Source organism: Xenopus laevis, chromosome 8L (genome assembly GCF_017654675.1).
Source record: "Xenopus laevis strain J_2021 chromosome 8L, Xenopus_laevis_v10.1, whole genome shotgun sequence".
Taxonomy (NCBI): Eukaryota; Metazoa; Chordata; class Amphibia; order Anura; family Pipidae; genus Xenopus; species Xenopus laevis.
In genome coordinates, this window is record NC_054385.1 from 48,833,940 (window position 1) to 48,855,389 (window position 21,450).

Consider the following 21,450-nt stretch of genomic DNA (forward strand, 5'->3'; position numbering starts at 1 on the left):
GCAGTGTTACTCAGAGCAATCATCTTTCACTGTGGTATCCTATCCCTCTGGGAAATGTGAAGATTATAATCAGCAGCCATTTATTTGGCTCATTTTATTTCACCTATGAACAGCTATTTAGTTAATTATAAAGCAACATTTTTTTGCAGCTTCTGCAGCAAGAAAAGAAAACAGTGGGATGCTTAAACGGGATCTAAAAACTTTGCGTTTTCGAAGTGGTTGTAATACAGGTATGGGATCTGTTATCAGAAACCCGTTATCCATAAAGCTCTGAATTACGGAAAGGCCGTCTCCCATAGACTCCATTTTAGCCAAATACTCCAATTTTTTAAAAATGATTTCCTTTTTCTCTGTAATAATAAAACAGTACCTTGAACTTGATTCCAACTAAGATATAATTAATCCTTATTGGAAGCAAAACCAGCCTATTGGGTTTATTTAATGTTTCCATGATTTTCTAGTAGACAAGGTATAAAGATCCAAATTACAGAAAGATCCGTTATCCGGAAAATGGTCTTGAGCATTCTGGATAAGAGGTCCCATACCTGTAGTAATGTTGGGGTTGTGGCAGCCAAATTAAATTACCTGCCTTGTTCTCTTTTGCACCTTTGCCGTACAGGTATGGGATCTGTTATCCGGAAACCCGTTATCCAGAAAGCTCCAAATTACAGAAAGGCTCTCTCCCACAGAGTCCATTATATCAAAATAATCCAGATTTTAAAAACAGATTTCCTTTTTCTCTGTAATAATAAAACAGTACCTTGCACTTGATGGGTGAATCTGGGCGTTTTGGCAGCAAAATAATTAAAATTTTTATACGTGGAACTTTTTTGTCCAAACGCGAGACAATTGGTACACGCGCAACTTTGTTGTCGTAGCAGATCCATGCGTGTCGAATAAATTCACCCATCACTATACTTGATCCAAACTAAGAGATAATTAATCCATATTGGAAGCAAAACCAGCCTTTTAGGTTTATTTAATGTTTACACAATTTTCTAGTAGACTTAAAGGGATCCTGTCATCGGAAAACATGTTTTTTTCAAAACGCATCAGTTAATAGTGCTACTCCAGCAGAATTCTGCACTGAAATCCATTTCTCAAAAGAGCAAACATATATTTTTTTATATTCAATTTTGAAATCTGACATGGGGCTAGACATTTTGTCAATTTCCCAGTTGCCCCTGGTCATGTGACTGGTGCCTGCACTTTAGGAGAAAAATGCTTTCTGGCAGGCTGCTGTTTTTCCTTCTTAATGTAACTGAATGTGTCTCAGTGGGACATGGGTTTTTACTATTGAGTGTTGTTCTTAGATCTACCAGGCAGCTGTTATCTTGAGTTAGGGAGCTGTTATCTGGTTACCTTCCCATTGTTCTGTTGTTTGGTTGCTGGGGGGGGGGGAGGGAGGGGGTGATATCACTCCAACTTGCAGTAAAGAGTGATTGAAGTTTATCAGAGCACTAGTGATGGGCGAATTTATTCGCCAGGCGCGAATTCGCGGCAAATTTGCGCGATGCGCTGTCAGTGAATAAATTCGCGAAACGCCCGCAAAAATTTGCGGCAAAAATTCGCTGGCGTCAAAAAAATTTTTTCCGAAAAAACGGACGCCGGCGTCAAAAACGAGACACCGGCGCAAATTCGCCCATCACTACAGAGCACAAGTCACATGACTTGGGGCAGCTGGGAAATTGACAATATGTCTAGCCCCATGTCAGATTTCAAAATTGAATTTAAAAAAATCTGTTTGCTCTTTTGAGAAATGGATATCGGTTCAAAATTCTGCTGGAGCAGCACTATTAACCGATTCATTTTTTAAAAAAATGTTTTTCCCATGACAGTATCCCTTTAAGGAATGAAGATCTGTATTATAGAAAGATCTGTTATCGGGTCCTGAGAATTCTGGATAACCGGTCCCATATCTGTACCTGCATTTAAGAGAATGTTCATTTAACTAAAGGTACATTGCCAAAATGTTTTACCATTCAATATCAATGTCAATAGTAAAATGTAATGGTGGTTCCAAGATTTACTTAGGAATTGCGCCTGCTGTCCCATGAGCAAATGCTAAACATAAAGGGCTGCCAAAAGCCCTGGCATTTCTCCTGTTGTGTGCCACTTTGCCTCAAACATAACCGGCACAGCAGCATGCCAAAAAAAAAGTGTTTCAATTCCAGGATCTCTAAGGCGGCGTTACATTTTTAATTAGCCCCCCTGAGCCCCGTATAATTGTATTGCAAACTCTTTCTATTTATTTATAGTAATCGTATGCTCCAACTTTTAAAAACCTTTTTAAGGTTTCAAGTAAAAGGCCATTCAGACTGTATAGTGATTGCCAGACTTTTTTTTTTTTTTTTTTTGCATGACAAATGTACCATTTAGTTCATTTTATGGCACATTAAATTCCACTTGAAAAAAAAAAAAAAAATCATCCATTTAAGATAAATGGAAGTGGAATATATTTAAATGCACCTTGCCATATAAATAGCACAGAAATCACAGCTATATAATTATTAGTATCAAAAATGATACATTTTTATAGACGGCGTGCCACTTAAAAGTCTTAAAATGGTGAATATTAATTCTGACAGGTGCAAAAAAAAATCCAGTTGTACCTGGCAAAAGGTACAATTGAATGGTTTTTAAGACTCTTAGTGACAGACTTTCTTGCCAAGTTGGACTTTTAAATTAAGCTTGGCATTAACTCAATTTCTCTTGAAAAACCTGGACTAAGTATTCTTCTTGCCATGTAATAACTGTGCTTATTGCTATGCATGAAAGTAACTGAATTTTACCCCCAACAAAATTAAGGTCGACTCTAGGGGGCACATTTACAAAGCTCGAGTGAAGGATTCGAATTAAAAAAACTTCGAATTTCGAAGTGTTTTTTGGGCTACTTCGACCATCGAATGGGCTACTTCGACCTTCGACTACTACTTCGACTTCGAATAGAACGATTCGAACTAAAAATCGTTCGACTATTCGACCATTCGATAATCGAAGTACTGTCTCTTTAAGAAAAACTTCGACCCCCTACTTCGGCAGCTAAAAGCTACCGAAGTCAATGTTAGCCTATGGGGAAGGTCCCCATAGGCTTGCCTGTGATTTTTTGATCGAAGGATATTCCTTCGATCGTTGTATTAAAATCCTTCGAATCGTTCGATTCGAAGGATTTAATCGTTCGATCGAACGAATAATCCTTCGATCGCAGGATTTGCGCAAAATCGTTCAACTTCGATATTCGAAGTCGAACGATTTTAGTTCCTAGTCGAATATCGAGAGTTAATTACCCCTCGATATTCGACCCTTAGTAAATCTGCCCCTAGGACACCATACATTTAAATCACTGCACTCCTGTAGGGTGTCTTAAAGGGTCATTAGACAAACATCTCATGCAGGTGATTGTGTATGGGCTTTAGGATATATATGTGGTTTTTCAAAGTATATGGGCTGTACGGTATCCTATTTGCTTTTTCTCGAGTTGGAAGCTTCTGTTTTGGCCAAAAATGATGGTATCTCTGACAAATATCTATCTGACAACTCTGAATTGGGCCCCTACGGTATCTCTTGATGGACCATATGATCAAATTAACCAGATGTGGCCCATCACCTAGCAAATATTTTGGGAACTAATACACAGACAAATATATTGGAAAGATCCCATTGAAACCATTGAAAATGTGTCATTATGTATATTTAAAAGTTGCTTAGAATTACATTTTCTTGGACTATGAAGAAAATTATATTTGGGTGAAAGACTATTTAAGAAACATAGGGGCAGATTTACTAAAGTGGCTAATGCTAGCGACTTTTCGCCAGAAATCACACCTGCAGGGACATCGCCAATTCACTAACAGGCGCAGCTGACAATTTGCTAGAGAAAGAGACTGTCGCTAGCGTTTGTTCGCACTCTATCGGCAGGCGACTTTTTGCTTAGGCGAATGGACGTTGCTCCTCAAATTCACTAAAGTGCAGATTTTACTGAACGTTACCTCTTTCGCCAGAGTTGACTTTACACCTCAGACCAGGGGAACTGCTAAAAATTAGCTACATCCTCCTCAATCTTACGTCACTTACATCATATCCTGTCTGCCAAAAATGCATTAAAGTTGAAAAAAACGCTGGCGACTTTTTTCCTTTTTTTAAGCGGGATTGACTGCAAAAGTCCTAACTTAAACTTTTTTTGGGTTAACATTTTAGGGCATTAGAAGATATCTTTTGTCTTTATTAAGGTTCCTTATAATAAAAAGTGGCCACTTCAAGCATTTGCACCAACTTCTCTAATAAAGACGTCCATACGACTTTAATGTACCCGCCCTATTCAAATTGACCTATGTGTAAGATCACTAGCAACTTTTCGCTAGGCATATACGAACGCTAGCGAATCTTCGATATGAAATGCTTGCACTGAAGTATCGCTAGCGAAAAGTCGCCATCGCTCGGCGCTCAGGACGCAACTCAGCATTTTAGTGAATTAGCGTAGTGGTAAGGAATTTGCGCCTGCCGAAGTGGTGCAAATCGGTCGCTGGCGACAATTCGCCCTTTAGTAAATCTGCCCCATAAATGGGAGTAGAGACAACTCTTGATCATTATTGGTCATTTCCATAGAAATAAATGATTATTTTGCCTGCATTCATACATAAGGCTATTCCTATAGACAGTAGTCATATCCTTCTTCATATTAAGGGAAACGTTTGCCTCCACTGGAGATAATTATTTTTCTCTGATGATTGCCCATTAATTCAGTCATCATGTTATAATATGTGTTTGTTATCTGTGCAGGTCCTTTTTCAACAGAACAGACTATGGGCACCAAGACATTTAGAGACTGGAGTACAGTGTTGTTACTTGACACTTGAAATGAGTGTTATGTATGGAAATTCTCTAGTATAAATCTAAAAAACAGGGGAAAAAATCAATGACTTGTCTTTCTTTGTCTGCATAGTGGAACTAAATGCCTGCCTTAAGAATTCTAAATAAAGTCAAAATGCCTAAAATTGAATCACTTAAAAGTGACAAAATGCTGGTAATGGGTCTTTGCATCATGTATTGAATTACTAACTAGAGCAAAGAGGCTTTTTGCACAAACAAGTTGCTTTGTACAAAGCTGACACTAATTAAATTGTTCTTCATGTGGTTTGTTTCTCGGCTTCCCCTTTTGAGGCTGTGATTCATTTTAGCTGTCCTTAAGAAGTTCACTCGAAATGAGTGCCTTTTCTAAGCTGAACAAGTAAGAACAAATAGTAGAACACTAGGTTTTATCATTTTAACTTAAGCATCATAACTGTAAAAAAAACTCGATTTCTCTTTAGTATTATAACACTACCCAACCCTATGCTGAATTAGTTACAAAAACCAGGACGTAGTTTTGCTAAGCTCATCTATCAAGCACAAAGAAGCTTGTATTTCCCACAATGTAACTCCTACAGACACATATATCTAACATCTAATTTTACATTGTCAAGTACAACTTGCACCTGCCACATGAGGGGCTGCATATTTGGGCACCACCATTGATCCTGGTACTACTGGGTGCTGGGTTTTGCAGCTTTGCAGTCTTTCAAAGCTTGCACTGTGTTTTGTATAAGAACAAGAAGAGTGTATGGCACTGCAATTTGAAAATATAATCAATAAGCAGAGCTTTCTTCTGGTGCATACAAAGATTTATACAGATGATTGTACATTTTGTTCAGAATTTGTCCAAACTGCATAAAAAAAAAAATCTGTTGCCAACATTAAACATTAATCAGTCAGTTTCACTGTACCCATCGTGTTGCAGAAGGGTTGCCTTTTAAATGCAAAACCAGATTTTTTGAGTGTGAATGAAAAAGAAAAGGGAATGATGCTTATTCCCTGTTATTTATATAGCACCATCATATTTACAAAGTACAGGTATGGGATCTGTTATTCGGAAACCTGTTATCTAGAAAGCTCCGAATCATGTATAGGCCTTCTCTCTTAGACTCCATTATAATTAAATATAAAATTATAATAATTTCCTTTTTCCCTGTAATAATAAAACAGTACATTTTCTTGATCCAATATAATTAACCCTTATTGGAAGCAAAACCAGCCTATTGGGTTGATTTACATGATTTTCTAGTAGACTTAAGGTATGAAGATCCAAATTACAGAAATATCTGTTATCTGGAAAACCCCAGGTCCTGAGCATTCTGGATAACTGTACTTTATACTGTTCTTCATTTTAAATCCAGAGCTGTCAACTTACATGCATAGGCACAACCTCTCATGAAGCCACAGATTCTGTGCTGTGCATCGTTCTGCTGAAATGTTCTGTGCATGCGCAAATTGTCCAAAATTGTTCAAAACCTTCAGAAATCAGGGGAAGAGTGATTTGAGACCGGGGGGACGGATCCCAAAATCTGTTAACTGCCAAGAAAATAGGGGGGGCGGGGGTTGACAGTTCTGTCTCAGCTCAGTCCTGGCCCAAATGGAGATTACAATTTAAGGTCCCTATCATGCAGTGGCCCGTTTATCCAAGGTCAAATTTCGAATTCATGTGAATTTTTTTAGATTCGAATATACTCACAATTCTACTGGGAGGTTATTTAAGGAAAAATTCGAATGTCTCATATTCGATCAAATGGTTTCCGACCCGAAAATTTTAATCGTACTCGATTGGTATTCGGTTCAGACGAATCGAGTTTTTCTCCTGAAAAAATGTGAAAGTTAGGAAGGCAATTAACATCTCCAAATGGCTCAATGGACCTCTGCCATTGACTTGTAAATGAATTCGGCAGGTTTATACTCAAATGTATACAAGAAATTAAAAATTTTGACAAACGGAAATTTGATTTCGAATTTGATTTTGAATTCAAATTTACTATACGACCCTTGATAAATCTGCCCCTATATGTCAAATAAGCTACCTGTACCAAACACACACAGATATGGGAGACCATTTAAACTTCTAGCAGATAATGCCCTTATGGAATCAAACTCCCATTCCGCTATCTATCTATCTATCTATCATTAGTGATGGGCGAATTTGTCCCCTTTCCGCTGGCGAAACACATACATTTGCATCGAATTTGTGCCTGGCAAATTAATTTATTCGCCCATATCCATCTATCTATCTATCTATCTATCTATCCTTCTATCTATTGATCTGTCTATCTCTATTTATACATAGGTGTGTGTGTGTGTGTGTGTGTGTGTGTGTGTGTATATATATATATATATATATATATATATATATATATATATATATATATATAATATATATAATATATTTTGCTGAACAGAATGAAATAATATTTCCAACACTTGCCCATATAAAGTTCTACATTGCATTTTATAATATAAAACTGCACATAACACAGGGAATAACTGCTTGTTTTACCTTAATTACAGTTCAGGTTTGCTGCCCACTTTGACAATGTTTGCAACAGGAAATTACTAAAACACAATGTACAGCTGCAGAAGAAAAAAAAACACCAAGGGAGAGCGAAAACCATACATCTGAACTTTGCTATTTATTTCCTGCAAACTGTCTATGCCTCATTGATGTGATTACCTAAAAAATGGTTTTATTTAGCGCATTCCCACGGGTCTCGCAATTTTCCTCTAGTTGCTCATGGAACATTTTTAATTTGTAGTTATGATATATTTATTACCTCTTAGACTATGGGCTTGCAAGATGTTCTATCACAGATAAATAAAATCATACAGGTTCAGCTCAAGTCCTGAACACCCCAATAACATCCTCAGAACATCTGGAAAACACATCATTTTTTGGAACAGAATGGTTTGAATGGTGCAGAGTTAAAAAAAAAACTGGAATAAAGCTTTTAAGATTTTATGAGATTCATATAAAACTGGGGTAAAACATTGCTAGAAGTTCTCAAAAAAATCTTGATGAAATCCCACTTCCTTTATGCTTTATATCTTTAGCTTCACACCTGCTTTTACCAGGGAATCTCTGCACCAGATTCCCTTTTGTGCTAATTAACACTCTTTGGTTCAGGAAATTACACACAAAGAATACGCTTGCGGGTAATTCACAAGAGTAGAGTAACCTGAAATTGAAATAAGAATCATTATATAACTTATGTTTAGATAACAAAAGCCTTGATCTGTTTCGTGAATACAGTGGTTTTGTAGAATATAAAGTTAAATTGTCCTCCGTGAACTGCACTCCATTTGAAGTAACAAATAGGGGTGAATTTTTCTCAAATTTATGGGGTGCAGCGAAACAGGACAGATTCACCCACTAGTAGCAAATTTTGCCATTCCAACCTGGAGTACAACTTATGCTAACTTTTTCACAAAAGAATTACATGTTGTCATAGGATGGCATAAAACGAACAAAGTTGTCATTCAAACTATTGTTATGTCATTTGATAATTTTCTGCTGTAAAAGAAGGTTTTATTCCCATTAAACATGAAATTTGTAATCTGGTTCATTCTATAAATGGTTATCAAACAAGAGGGCAAAACATAATTTAAATAAAGTTTAATAGTTCATGGTAGCTATTATTACATAACTCCATATAAGTTTGCCCAGGAGCAGTAACTCACAGCAGCCATTCAGCAGGTAGCTTTTGCTGGTCACCTGCTTAGAAGCAAACATCTTATTGGTTATTGGTTACTGCTCCTGGGCAAACTTAGTGCCTCTTATTACATATGGGGGCAAGTCTACAGACTTACAATCTCAGTCTATAGCAATATGATGTATAGCAGTGTGTTGTGGGAAAGGGGTGATTTTCCAATTGTGCAAAAGCTGCAAGAGATGAAGTCTAAGACACTTGTTTCTAAATGACTGTTTATTGAGTCTAGAAAGCAAGAGTTTTTTTTCTTAGAAAAATTAGATAAAATCGGATTTTAGTATAAAACCCCCTCTGTGTTACTGTACATAATTAACATTTAGGGGACTGGGGCCTTACTATGACCATCCTCTTTGAGAATAAACAAAGGAAGTTTCAGTATCAACACAGGAAATGGTTTTGTACAGTGACAAAATAAAAATGGGCAGGTTTTTTGGGTGACTTTTTAAAAAAAAATAAAAAAAAATCATTGTAGATTACAAACAGTACTTTAATTATATTACAAAGATTTTTTTTGTAGTCTGGAATGTATTTATTTTTACTTACTACTTAAAGTTTTTTTTTTTTTTGCTTTACTGTGATGTCAACAGGTCCATATGAAATTGTTGAACTTTATGTCACTTTTTTTAAACTTATTGTGTATATTATATACAATCTGCAGCAAATCTGGTACAAAATTGCCAAAACCCAGCATGGTAAATATTTCTTTCCTAAATCAACTTTACTAGTTAAGCGAATCAGGAAAAAACCCGGAAAAATTGTACGATTCAGGTTTTCGCTAGATTTTATCGATTTTTTTTTTTTATCTGAACAGATTAAATCAAGCTTTTTTAATAACTAATAAGATCGGGTATTAGAGTTTGGTTGTGGTTTTTTTATTCAAAAGATTAGATAAATTCGGATTTTGGTATATAACCCTCCTAGTCTGTCCTTTATATTTTCTAATGAACAAGCTCAGGCTAATTCCTTTCTCTACCATTTTCTTGTGCGTTTGCCATTTTTGGATCATCTCATCCCAAGTTCTTTCAGTAAAGAGAAATTGCAAATATTAAGCTTTCACACACAGAATTCTAAGAGCCTGTTGTTTACATTGCCCTTCACAAACTTATCAAACTCTTGATTAAAAAAAAGGATAAAATACACTGTTTTTTAATATATCTTTCTTCAGGATCGAGTTAATTTTTAATGACTTACTGTGATCAAGTTATTCTGATTTGAGTTTTTTCAGAGATATGTTAGAGATTAAAAGAAAAATCGTCCGACAATAAAAAAAATCAAATTGGAAAGTTAATAACAATTCCTTTAATCAATGTCTTCCTTTTAAAGTTAGTAAGTCTTCCTTTCCATTTTACTATTCTATTTGCTTAATAACACTTCAGGGGTTATTTATTAAGCTCCGAATATTTTTCGGACCTTAAAAAAAAAAAATCTGAATTTTTCGGGATTTATTAAAGTCCGATGGTATGAAAATCCAGAATCCCAAAACCCGGCATCTCAAAGCTCTCAGGGTCCTGTATTAGTCAGTGGGTAGGTCCCAGTGTCTGCACTGTTGTCAGTACCAATGATTTCGGGAATTTTGGGCCAAAAAGTTTGTGTTTTTTTGTGGAAAAGTCCGAAAACTTCTGACTTTTCGGGAAAAGGTCTGAAGTTTGCCTGAACCTATATTTTTGAAAAATACGGTCCATTCGGGAATTCAGAGTTGCTCGCATTTTTATCTTAAAAATACTGAAATAAATTCGGAGCATGATAAATAACCCACCCCCTACATGTATTCATGTGAAATATTAGGCTGTCACCCCTATTTCTGTCGCTAAGAAGCTCCAAGGGGGCATACAAGAATTCTTAAAATGTTTAAGGGTAAGTCTTTATGCTGGTTTGTGTTGGTGGAATTATGCAAAGATATTGTACTATGCCCTGTATGCTAAGCCCTCATGCTACTAAAACCGTATGATTAGGAGGTAGCGGATGAAAAATGATAACTGTTAAGAATACCAATGAAATGTTCTTTATTGTGGCAGGAAAACATACAGCAGAATTTATGAACATTCATTTCCATACCACTTCTTTATTCAGCATTTGACAGTTTTATGCAAACGTTTTAACTTCATGCTGCTTAGCCCTCTGACTACATTGACATGTCTAATATTTTATTACTGTGTTCCTGAATTACCAGGGTCATTATGTATAAAATGGTTTTAATTCTTAATCATCTTATTCTCCACTAGGCCTTTTTCCCTCTTAAGGGAGTCAGTCGTCTGTCAACAAGCTATTCATTTAGTTCATATAATACAAAATGGCAAGCACTTCTATCCTATATATAGTAGCAGGTGCAAGTGTTCTTTCCAGCAACTACAAACAATTTGGGGGCTATTCAAAAGACCACTGCAGGTATGGGAATGCAAATTATTTGTTTCTCTGACAGGTCACCCTTAGATGTCACACTTGTACAAACCATTAGATTAAATCTGATTTGTTACTAAAGCTTAGATCTGGTTTAAACAGCATTCTTAATAAAAAAAACAGTTTTCAGGTTTCAAAATTTCTGCTTTTACAACTTAGTAAACAGTAAGGCGGTGCAACTAGGCATGACATGGCAAAGACAGACCCCCAAAAATTAACCTTTTCCAATTTGTACTATAATTAGTATTGCTAATAGCTGTTATATTGCTCTTAAGGGGATTGTAACGAGTGTGCCCCGCTGACTAATACTAGTGTTTTAAGCAGTGAAACACTTGAAAGAAATAATGTTTGTCATGCATTGCTGCTGTAAGCAGAACACAGAGCATGCATCAGTGATCCAACATAATCCCGGATACATCTGGGAAGTTGGCAGGTTTGAAACGATAGTCATTCTGCCTATTTTTTTATTAGTGTTGTAAATAAGATGTGGAATATAAAGCATGGAGAATTACAGTGAAGGGATTGTGCGAAATCTCTCAAGAGTAGGCTCCACTTGCAAACATGACATAGTTGGACGTGCATTCTAGTAAGAGTTACAAGTTCATATTAAAACAAGAGCATCTAATAAATTCAGCCGTATAAACATATTTCCTATGTCATAAATTCATTGCACCTTCAAAAAACACATCATTAAAACTCTAGGCTATATTTTAAAAGTGGTGTCCTGAAAGTTGTTACATTACTGTGTGTGTGTTAAACCACAGTTTTGTAAACTCTGCTGAGCAGGGAACTTCATCCTGAGTTTCTTAACATGGGACACCTAGGAGGTTATTTACTAAACTCCGAATGCAAAAACCATGAAAAATTTGTGATTTTTTTTTTATATATAAAATCAGACTTTTAAAAAAATCAAGAATTTTTCGTGATTTTTGCATTCGGAGTTTAGTAAATAACCCCCAAGGTGTCCCATGTTAAGAAACTCAGGATGAAGTTCCTTGCTCAGCAGAGGATGGAAAACCCAGAGGATGGAAAAGTCCGCATTTGAAAATCTGGCATCTCAGATCTGTCGAGGTTGCATATAAGTCAATGGGAGAAGTCCCAAAGATTTTTTGATGTGCGCTGGGTTTCGTGCAATACCCCAAAGTTTTCGGGTGAAAATTTTGAAAAAATCCCGAAAATCTTGAAAATTTAATGAAAAAACCTGAACAAATCGTGAAAATCTGATTTTTTACCACAAATCAAATTTTCGGAAAAATGTAATAAATATGTGTAAAAAAACCCAAGCAGATTATATATAATATATACATATACATATACATATACATATACACATATATATATATATATATATATATATATATATATATATATATATATATATATATATATATATATATATATATATATATATATATATATATATATATGACGGCTTGAGTCTAGGAGCCGAAACGTTGAATAAACCTATATTTTGTTTCATCACAAAAACCTATGAGTGCGGACTTTTTTGCTTTATTGACATGCATTTATGTTCCAGCACCTAGGCAATTTTATTGTTCTCTGAGTGCACCTATCCAGCAGTTTGTTTATATGTACATATATTATTAAACAATATTGTATCTTAAAGGAATATCATTATCGCATTCTAGTGTAAACCTGCCATGGTATCCTCCTTCAACTCAATCTACAGTTGCAAATTGCAGTGCACAAGACACATTAACGCTGATTTACTAATGTGACATTTAACAACATGACCCAACCATGATCAGAACAATTTAGAAAATTAAAGCCGAGATCTAACCAATTATGGTAACTACACTGGTGCCATTTGTTGGTTAATTCCTCTAAAACCACATGACCCTGTTGAACCTTAATTTTGGAACTCTGTACAGGTATGGGATCTGTAATCCGGAAACTGATTATCCAGAAAGCTCAGAATTACAGAAAGGCCGTCTCCTGTAGTCTCTATTTTATCCAAATAATCAGAATTTTTTTCATATGATTTCCTTTTTCTCTGTAATAATAAAACAGTATATTGTACTTGATCCAAAGTCAGATATAATTAATCCTTACTGGAAGCAAAACCAGCGTATTGGGTTTATTTAATGTTTACATGATTTTCTATTAGAGTATGAAGATCCCAATTACGGAAAGATCCATTATATGGAAAACCCCAGGTCCCATACCTGTACAGTCAATTGGCAAGTCATAATGTTAAGGGTAGATGTTTGTTTATCGAAGATCTTTACTTTTGATTATAATATATTAAATTATGAATGGTTGCCACTTCAGGTAGTCTTTTGCTATGTTAATAAAATTAGTGCTACAAAACTAATAAGACTGTTTGGCCTCAGTTGTTTGTATTGTGCTGTAAAGCCTTTATCGTTCAATATCAGAGCTTTGCTTTCAGACCTTATCCGACACAAGAGAAAATAATTACACAATCTCTTTATTCTAGACAGTTTCCTTTCCGTCGGAGGCATGGAGAATTGATGAACCTGTTCCAAAGGATTTGAAAAGTTTAACTGAATTGAAAATGTAGATTAGTGAAAAAAAATAAGAAAAAAAAATGATGACAACTTGGCCTGCATTACCTCAGTTGATTAATTTATAAGCATTCTGGTCAATGATTGTAACCAACAACTATGCATAGTGGAAACCTAATGGGATCCATCTTTCAAGATTACATGAAGTACATCATTTGATTTATTTCATACTTTTCCAAAACTGCATTTAAACAATACAAATTCAGCATTAGTCATGCTGGCTGGAACTGCACGGTAAAGAAGTGATTTTATTTTTCATTTCTTGTTGATCTTATTTTATAAAAAGCCGAATCTGCTGCACTTTTTTTGTATTAAGAAACATCTGGACTTTGAAATGCTTGATATAATATTTTCAAACTCTCTGTCATCCCTCCAAACACACAAATATTTTATCTTGTGCATCTTTTTTTAAAGGTACAACTCATTAATAGGGCGTCTATTGCAGTATAGCCACACTGAATTCTTAAATTTAATTCTAATTAACTACATGTCCTAAGCTCACCATCAGGGGTTGTTCATCTTAAAATTAACTTTTTGTATGATGTTAAGAGTGATATAGTGAGACAATTTGCAATTGGTATTCATTTTTTATTATTTGAGTTTTTTTTTTTAGTTATTTAGTATAGGGATGCACCGAATCCACTATTTTGGATTCAGCCGAACCCCCGAATCCTTCGCAAAAGATTTGGCCTAATCCCGAACCAAATCCGAACCCTAATTTGCATATGCTAATTAGGGGTAGGAAGGGGACAACATTTTTTACTTCCTTGTTTTGTGACAAAAAGTCACCCGATTTCCCTCCCCGCCCTTAATTTGCATATGCAAATTAGGATTTGGATTTGGTTCGGCTGGGCAGAAGGATTTGGCCAAATCCTGCTGAAAAAGGCCAAATCCCGAACTGAATCCTGGATTCGGTGCATCCCTAATTTAGTATAATGGCCCGAGTGTTGGAGCCGAAACGTTGAAGCAATAATTACTACACTTTTTCCTTAAAAAGACCTTGGAGTGCAGTTTGTGACCATTTGATACAATTGACTTTGTGACCAGCACCCAGGCGGATGTGCCAAACACTATTTAGAAAAGGGCCATCATTTACCAACATTTAAATATATCGGCATTGACCATATACAGCCCCCCAGGAGAGGAGGAGATAGGTCAAAAATGCTTCTCCAAAGAGAATGTTTTTGGATTAAGAAATTTAGTACAATGGCGCGCATGGTCTCAATGAACAACTGTCCTTAACATGCTTGTGGAATCAGAGATGATAATGCTTAATAATATGTCTGTGCCAATTTCGGTATTTTTAATCCCATAAGGAACCGAGACTGATACATAATAATCTATTTAAGGTTATTTGCAACATTTTTAATATTATGTATTTAGATGCAACATTGTTGCGAGTTGGCATAGGTTGAACAGTAGTTAGTATTTTGACGGCCTTATGTTTCTATGTTGTGAGTGGGGCGGGAGTCGGTGACTTCACTTCCTGTGTTGTTCATGAGTGAGAGTATAAAGCAATGGTTTTAATTATACTTAGGGGCCGATTCACTAACTTAGAGTGAAGGATTCGAAGTTAAAAAACTTTGAATTTCGAAGTTTTTTTTTTTGGGCTACTTCGACCATCGAATGGGCTACTTCGACCTTCGACTACGACTATCGAAGGATTCGAAGTAAAAATCGTTCGACTATTCGACCATTCGATAGTCGCAGTACTGTCTCTTTAAAAAAAACTTCGACCCCCCTAGTTCGCCATCTAAAAGCTACCGAAGTCAATGTTAGCCTATGGGGAAGGTCCCCATAGGCTTGGCTAACTTTTTTTGATCGAAGGATATTCCTTCGATCGTTGGATTTAAATCCTTCGAATCGTTCGATTCGAAGGATTTAATCGTTCGATCGAAGGAATTATCCTTCGATCGTTCGATCGAACTATCTGCGCTAAATCCTTCGACTTCGATATTCGAAGTCAAAGGATTTTAGTTCCTAGTCGAATATCGAGGGTTAATTAACCCTCGATATTCGACCCTTAGTGAATCGGCCCCTTAGTATCTTGATAACGGTCCCAGACTTGAACCGAAACATTGATGCTTGTAAAATGCTTTTTAATATTTGATAAATAAACTAATTTGTTTTTAAAATTTCCAGTGTGCGCTGTTCACTACCAAAGGACATGTGAATAATCGATATGGCAGCAGCACCTGGTTCATTATCTTTCGAAGGTGTGCAAGAGACCTCTACAGTTTTTTGATTTTAGATATATATATATATATGTATATATATGTAGCGCTATAGTAAACTGATTTGCGTGAGGGCAGTTTAGCTACTTTCCTTTGTGCGCTGAGACCACAGATGAGCTCTCTTTCTCAGGGGCAAGCCCTTGCAATGTGGTGGAGGCAGGGTGTAGTGTAACTGTAACTGGGTACGATAGCACAATGATGGGCGCCAGTAGTTCTTTAACGGTTGAACATAGAACTGTATTTATTGAACAATAGCACATAGATCATTCAGCACATTGATCCACAATGGAGCATAGAATATACACAGCAGCATAAAGGAAGCATATACTCACAGCACGTATAGGCTGAATCCCCACAGGCTAGGGAATATACAGCAGAGAGTAAGTTGGCAGCATGTGATGGGTATTGCCCAGTTTTCAGGATATCTTCCAGTGGCAGACTAGGGGAATTCCTATCATCCCTATCTCAACACTTTAGTCCTTACTACGGGTCAGTAATACCCTGGGATCTTAATCCCTCTAATCTCCTCGGCGGAGCCTTGAGCTGCTCAACTAAATAACCTCTCTATCACTCCTAGAGTGATCTATAATTGAGTATAGCTGTCTAATTACTAGGGCCAAGGCGCCTAGGGTCGACACTACCCATTCCCTTCCAGCCTGCTTGGTTGGGCTAAAGCAATGGACCCAGACCTCATGGTTCCTAAAACTTTTATACTCTGGCACAGTGCCATCTGGTGTACACTGTGTGAACTGCAGGGGTTACATAAGTACAAGGTCCCCATAAGGACCCACTGAGGTGTCCATATAACTAGGGATGTGCCTGTCTGTAAAGTGTAAGGGTGTCGTTAAGATTTTCACATCTCTCTCTCTCTATATATATATATATATAAACAACATGGGGTCGGTGCACCCAGAGCACAAAATGGATGCCTCAGTGCTGGAACAAAAAAACAATCTTATGTAAATGTCAAAAAAGGTCCGCACACATAGGACTTGGATAAAGAAGAAAAAGTGTAGTTTATTCAACGTTTCGGCCCAGTCACTTGAGGACTTCCTGAGGACGGCTCAAGTGACTGGGCCGAAACGTTGAATAAACTACACTTTTTCTTCTTTATCCAAGTCCTATGTGTGCGGACCTTTTTTGACATTTATATATATATATATATATATATATATATATATATATATATATATATATATATATATATATATATATTGTAAATTTCACTCACAATTAAGTCTCCCACAATGCCTGGGTGTACACCACAATTCAATTCCATACACCTCCTAAAAGAAGTTGCACTCGCAGGACTTGCGACAAAGAAAGTTAATTGATTGTTCACACTAACGTTTCGGCTATTGCCCCAGCCTCACAGTACAAAATGCCATTGGCCGAACGTTAGTGTGAATAATAAATTAACTTTTTTTTGTCGTAAGTCCTGCAAGTGCAACTTCTTTTAGGAGATATATATATATATATATATATATATATATATATATATATATATACTGTATAAAATCACAGCTCACAACCCGCATTCCAAGGACAAACAAAAAATACTTTATTTTCAACGTTTCGGCTCTACCACTCGAGTGCAAACGTTGAAATAAAGTATTTTTTGTTTTTTCACCTAATAAGGCCTTGGATTGCTGTTTGTGAGCTGTGATTATAATTATAATCCAGGCGGATGACTTCTGGTATAGAGTGCACCAAATAGGACTGTTTTATTTTTATATATATATATATAATTAGAGATAGAGAGAGAGATATATATTCTTCGTCCACATGGGTCATTTGGGAGCACGTGGTTGGGTGAGTGTAATTGGTTTTAGCTATTTATTCACAGAACATTTTTATTAGTGAGTGTATGGTCTTGAGAAAGTTCTTAGGCACAGACTGAAACATTGACCTGTATTAAATAAAGATTAAGAATTACTGGCCACCTGTTTAAAAGCAGCTGTCTTATTTATTGCTCTGTTCCTTCATATACAGGTACTTTATGAGGGTTTGAGAATAAAAGAGATAGTTACATCAAAATATACATTTATTCAGCAACTTCAGTTCATACACACACATCTACTATAATAACTATTAGACACAATTCACTTACAGCCTTTCAGTCGCTGATTAGTTAGAATTCTCCCCTGGCTTCCTGAAAAAACCCCTCCTATTGTGCAGCACTGCTAAAGTGAGGCAAGCAAACTGTTTGGTTAGTACAAAAAGAAACAAACAAGACACAATTTCAATAAAATATATATGAAATCCCAAACCATAGGCAGCTTTTTAATGTTGTAGCCAAAATACTTTTGTAGCTGCCAGAATAACTTTAAGTCTTAGGTGCTCTGTAAATAAAATATAATCAAAACCAGGCCTTAGTTAGCCATGTGCAGATTTATACAGTGTTCATGGGAATAACTAGATAATCAAACATAGCTTTTATAAGTATCATGCTACTTTAGATATCTTTGGCCTGATCTTATTTTATTTCCCATTAAAAGGAAACATATTTTATGAGTTGCGTATTGTGCATACAATTGAATGCTATTTGCCTTGGCACGCAGACTTGTTTATAAATGGGGGTGAGGTGCAAGTACATTACATTAACTTGACCTTAAAAACATAATTTTGAAAATGACTTAAACTTGAATGTTTTGGATAGCTGCTCTTGTCAACTTATGTTAACTTTCTGAACCCTTCAAGGGAAATATTAGCGCCCTTCATAAAGAGGTCCCAATGTTTTTCATTCTTTACAGTCTCTTGTCTTGTTTGTGTCTCCATCAATACAGTAAAAAGAAGCAATCATTATGTAATGATGTTAGTGATACCTTCTTAATACTCAATTTATTTAATCCAGAGGTTTTTTTATTTTATTTATTTATGTAGGGAAATATTTTATCTTGGCAATGGTTTTATACAAATGAGTTAGGAAACTATGGAGAGGTTGAACTTGATGGGAAAGTTCATACAAAAATAAATATTTCTAGGTACTTGCCATATTTTTGAAAATCGTTTCATGTTTATTACACGGGAAGGCCCATTTACTAAACTTCTAATTTTACTGGTATTAGAGCTTTCTGAAACCATGATTAAACTCTATTTGGGAAATGTAATAAAAGCTGGCAAAAAAATATTTGCAGTGCGAAAAGTCATGCCTTTGCACAAAATACCTTTTGCAAAAGTGGAAACTGTTTAGCGGCCTCATCCAACATTGGAAGAAAGTTTGCGAATGTTATAGTTTGCGCCAGTGCACAGTGAATGTAATAAAACTTACTGAAAGAGTTGTTATGTTTGCTCCAAAAGATTACGACACCTTCTTAAAAGTTTTTCCAGACAATTATTACTGAAAAATATCTGAAAACCTCTAAGAAAAAGTCTGAATGGTTAAAAAAGGGTCCAAAAAGGATTAGCGCTGCTCCCATTGAAACCTCAACTGCTTTTACTTGGTAAAGTTTTGTATTCCAGTTTTTTATGGTTTTTACTATTAATAAATCTCTAATTTTTTTGAATGTTAGAGAAATTTAAAAAAGCACAACTTTTTTGAAAAAAAATACAATGGAAAAAAAAAGGAAATCTTTATATTGGTAAATAGACCCCCTAAGAGTTATATCACAGAATACTTATCAGTAATAAAATATCATCAAAAAACTAATTATTATTATTATTATTATTATTAGCATCATTATTATAATTATTATTATTTAAGTATTAGTAAAGCACCAACATATTTCAAAGCACTGTACAATAGATGGATGTATACATCAATGACACAAATGGCATACGTGGAATTAAAGACCAATACAAGAGGTAAAGAGGGTGCTGCATGTTAGTGCTTCATAATGCTTCAATTAGTTGAAATGACGAGTTAATAAGCCAGGGAGGACATGCTTAATCTATAGGTTTAGTGAATGAAGTATTCATATCTAGCTAGATAAGAAACGAGTAGTGTTATGATCAACTCCTCTGACAGTAGAGTTTTATGCAAAACACGGTCTCGTATAACCTATACTTACTGTAGAAGTATTATGAACAAATACTAGCAGATTTATCATCCCCATTAAAAAAACACTCTGTTAAAGTGTATGGGTTGTAAATGCGTGCTTCTTAAAAGCAGCTGAGAAATGTTTGCCCTCGGAGTTGAGCTGAGAAATTGGTTAAGCGTGCAGTTTATCAACACATGACCCATGAAGCACTGAGAGTGATCTGTGAATAGAAGCTACCCTAAGTCCGCTTCTCAGCACAGCAATTTGTCTGGCTTAAGAGAGAAGTGTCTGGAGAAGTGGCCCCTCTTGAGCTTGACAATGAGTAGATCATCAGGTAAATGAAGTCAGAGGTTCCTGGAGGCAAGATGAACACAAGTGACTTACGCCTTCATATCCTGTGCAGCACTTCGGATACTGTTATCATGGATCTTTGAAGATTGCCATTAATTATGGGAATCAAATGATGCCCAAAACCCTATTTTTAGTCTAACTGGATTCTAGAAATAAACTGTTGTTCTAAAGGCAGTATTTATCCTTTCTTTGCACTGCTTGTTCTTTTAAAGCATCTGTTGCAAGGAAGGCAAATCTTTTCAAGCACCATTAACTTAATGAATTAACGCTTTCCTTGTACGGGTATGGGACCAATTTTCCGGAAACCTGGTCTCCCATAGACCCCATTTTATCCAAATAATTAAAATTTTTAAAAATTATTTCCTTTTTCTTTGTAATAAAACCGTACCTTGTACTTGATCCAACTGAAGATATAATTGATCCTTATTGATAGGGAAACCAGACTATTGGGTTTATTTAATGTTTACATTATTTCCTAGTATACTTATGGTATAGAGATACAAATTATGGAAAGATCCGTTATTTGGAAAATCCCAGGTCCTGAGGATTCGGGATAACAGGTCCAATATCTGTAGTTCTTATTGTTTCTATGCATATAAAGGATCTGCCTATGGTAACCAAGAACCACAAACAGGAACTATTTTATGCATGTGGCATCTCTTCTTGAGTTTGGTTACAACTCACAAGTGAAAATATTATGTTTTTTTAATACCTAGGATGAAGAGTAAAACATTGGTGCTGTTTGTCTCTGCAGTTGTTTTAGAAATTCCCTGATTCTGGTATTGCAACTCAGATGTGTTGGCCTGGAACTCATTCTTTCACTTGCCTTGAGGCTGTGCTGGAATAACTCTGGAATGTACATTTCATAGCACAGAAATCTTAGATCTGACTAAATGTATATAGCATTTAGATTGTAAGCTCACTGGACAGGGACTTGTTTCCTCCAGTGTCTCCTTACATATGACACAACGTTGTTGTTTTTGTATATATATTGAATTTTTTGTAGCGCAATGTTTGCCCTCCCTTTGTACTGCTGCTGTATTGTACATCATTATAATAGATCATGACTTCCTGTGCTTCTAGTCATTGGAATACCCAAATACCCCTTTATTTTAGATGTTTGTTTGAAGTGTGGCAGTTGCTTAGAAAATGCAGTGATCTGATTGATCAATTTTACACAAATTCTGCCATTTTTAGCATAATTTGACAGCTAAAAAGTGATAAAATCTAGCTAGCTAATACCAATCCCAAGAGGCCCATGTAGAGGTCACTCGGCAACCTGGATGTGTAACGTCCATTTTGAGGTCAGATTTCCAAACAGGAACGACTTTCTACATAATACAATTTGTGAAGAGGGAGAGGTAATGAGGCAGAT

General features: G+C 35.8%; 1 protein-coding gene and 1 long non-coding RNA gene across 3 annotated transcripts in view; both read left to right on the forward strand.

The window, feature by feature from the left end:
• Positions 1 to 21,450, forward strand: part of aff2.L (AF4/FMR2 family member 2 L homeolog) — a 352,995-nt gene that overhangs the window by 43,837 nt on the left and 287,708 nt on the right. The gene's annotated exons all lie outside the window — the stretch shown is intronic.
• LOC121397030 lies at positions 10,068 to 13,756 on the forward strand. Its single transcript, XR_005963365.1, has 2 exons — positions 10,068 to 10,952; positions 13,423 to 13,756. It is a non-coding gene; the product is annotated as an uncharacterized LOC121397030 (long non-coding RNA).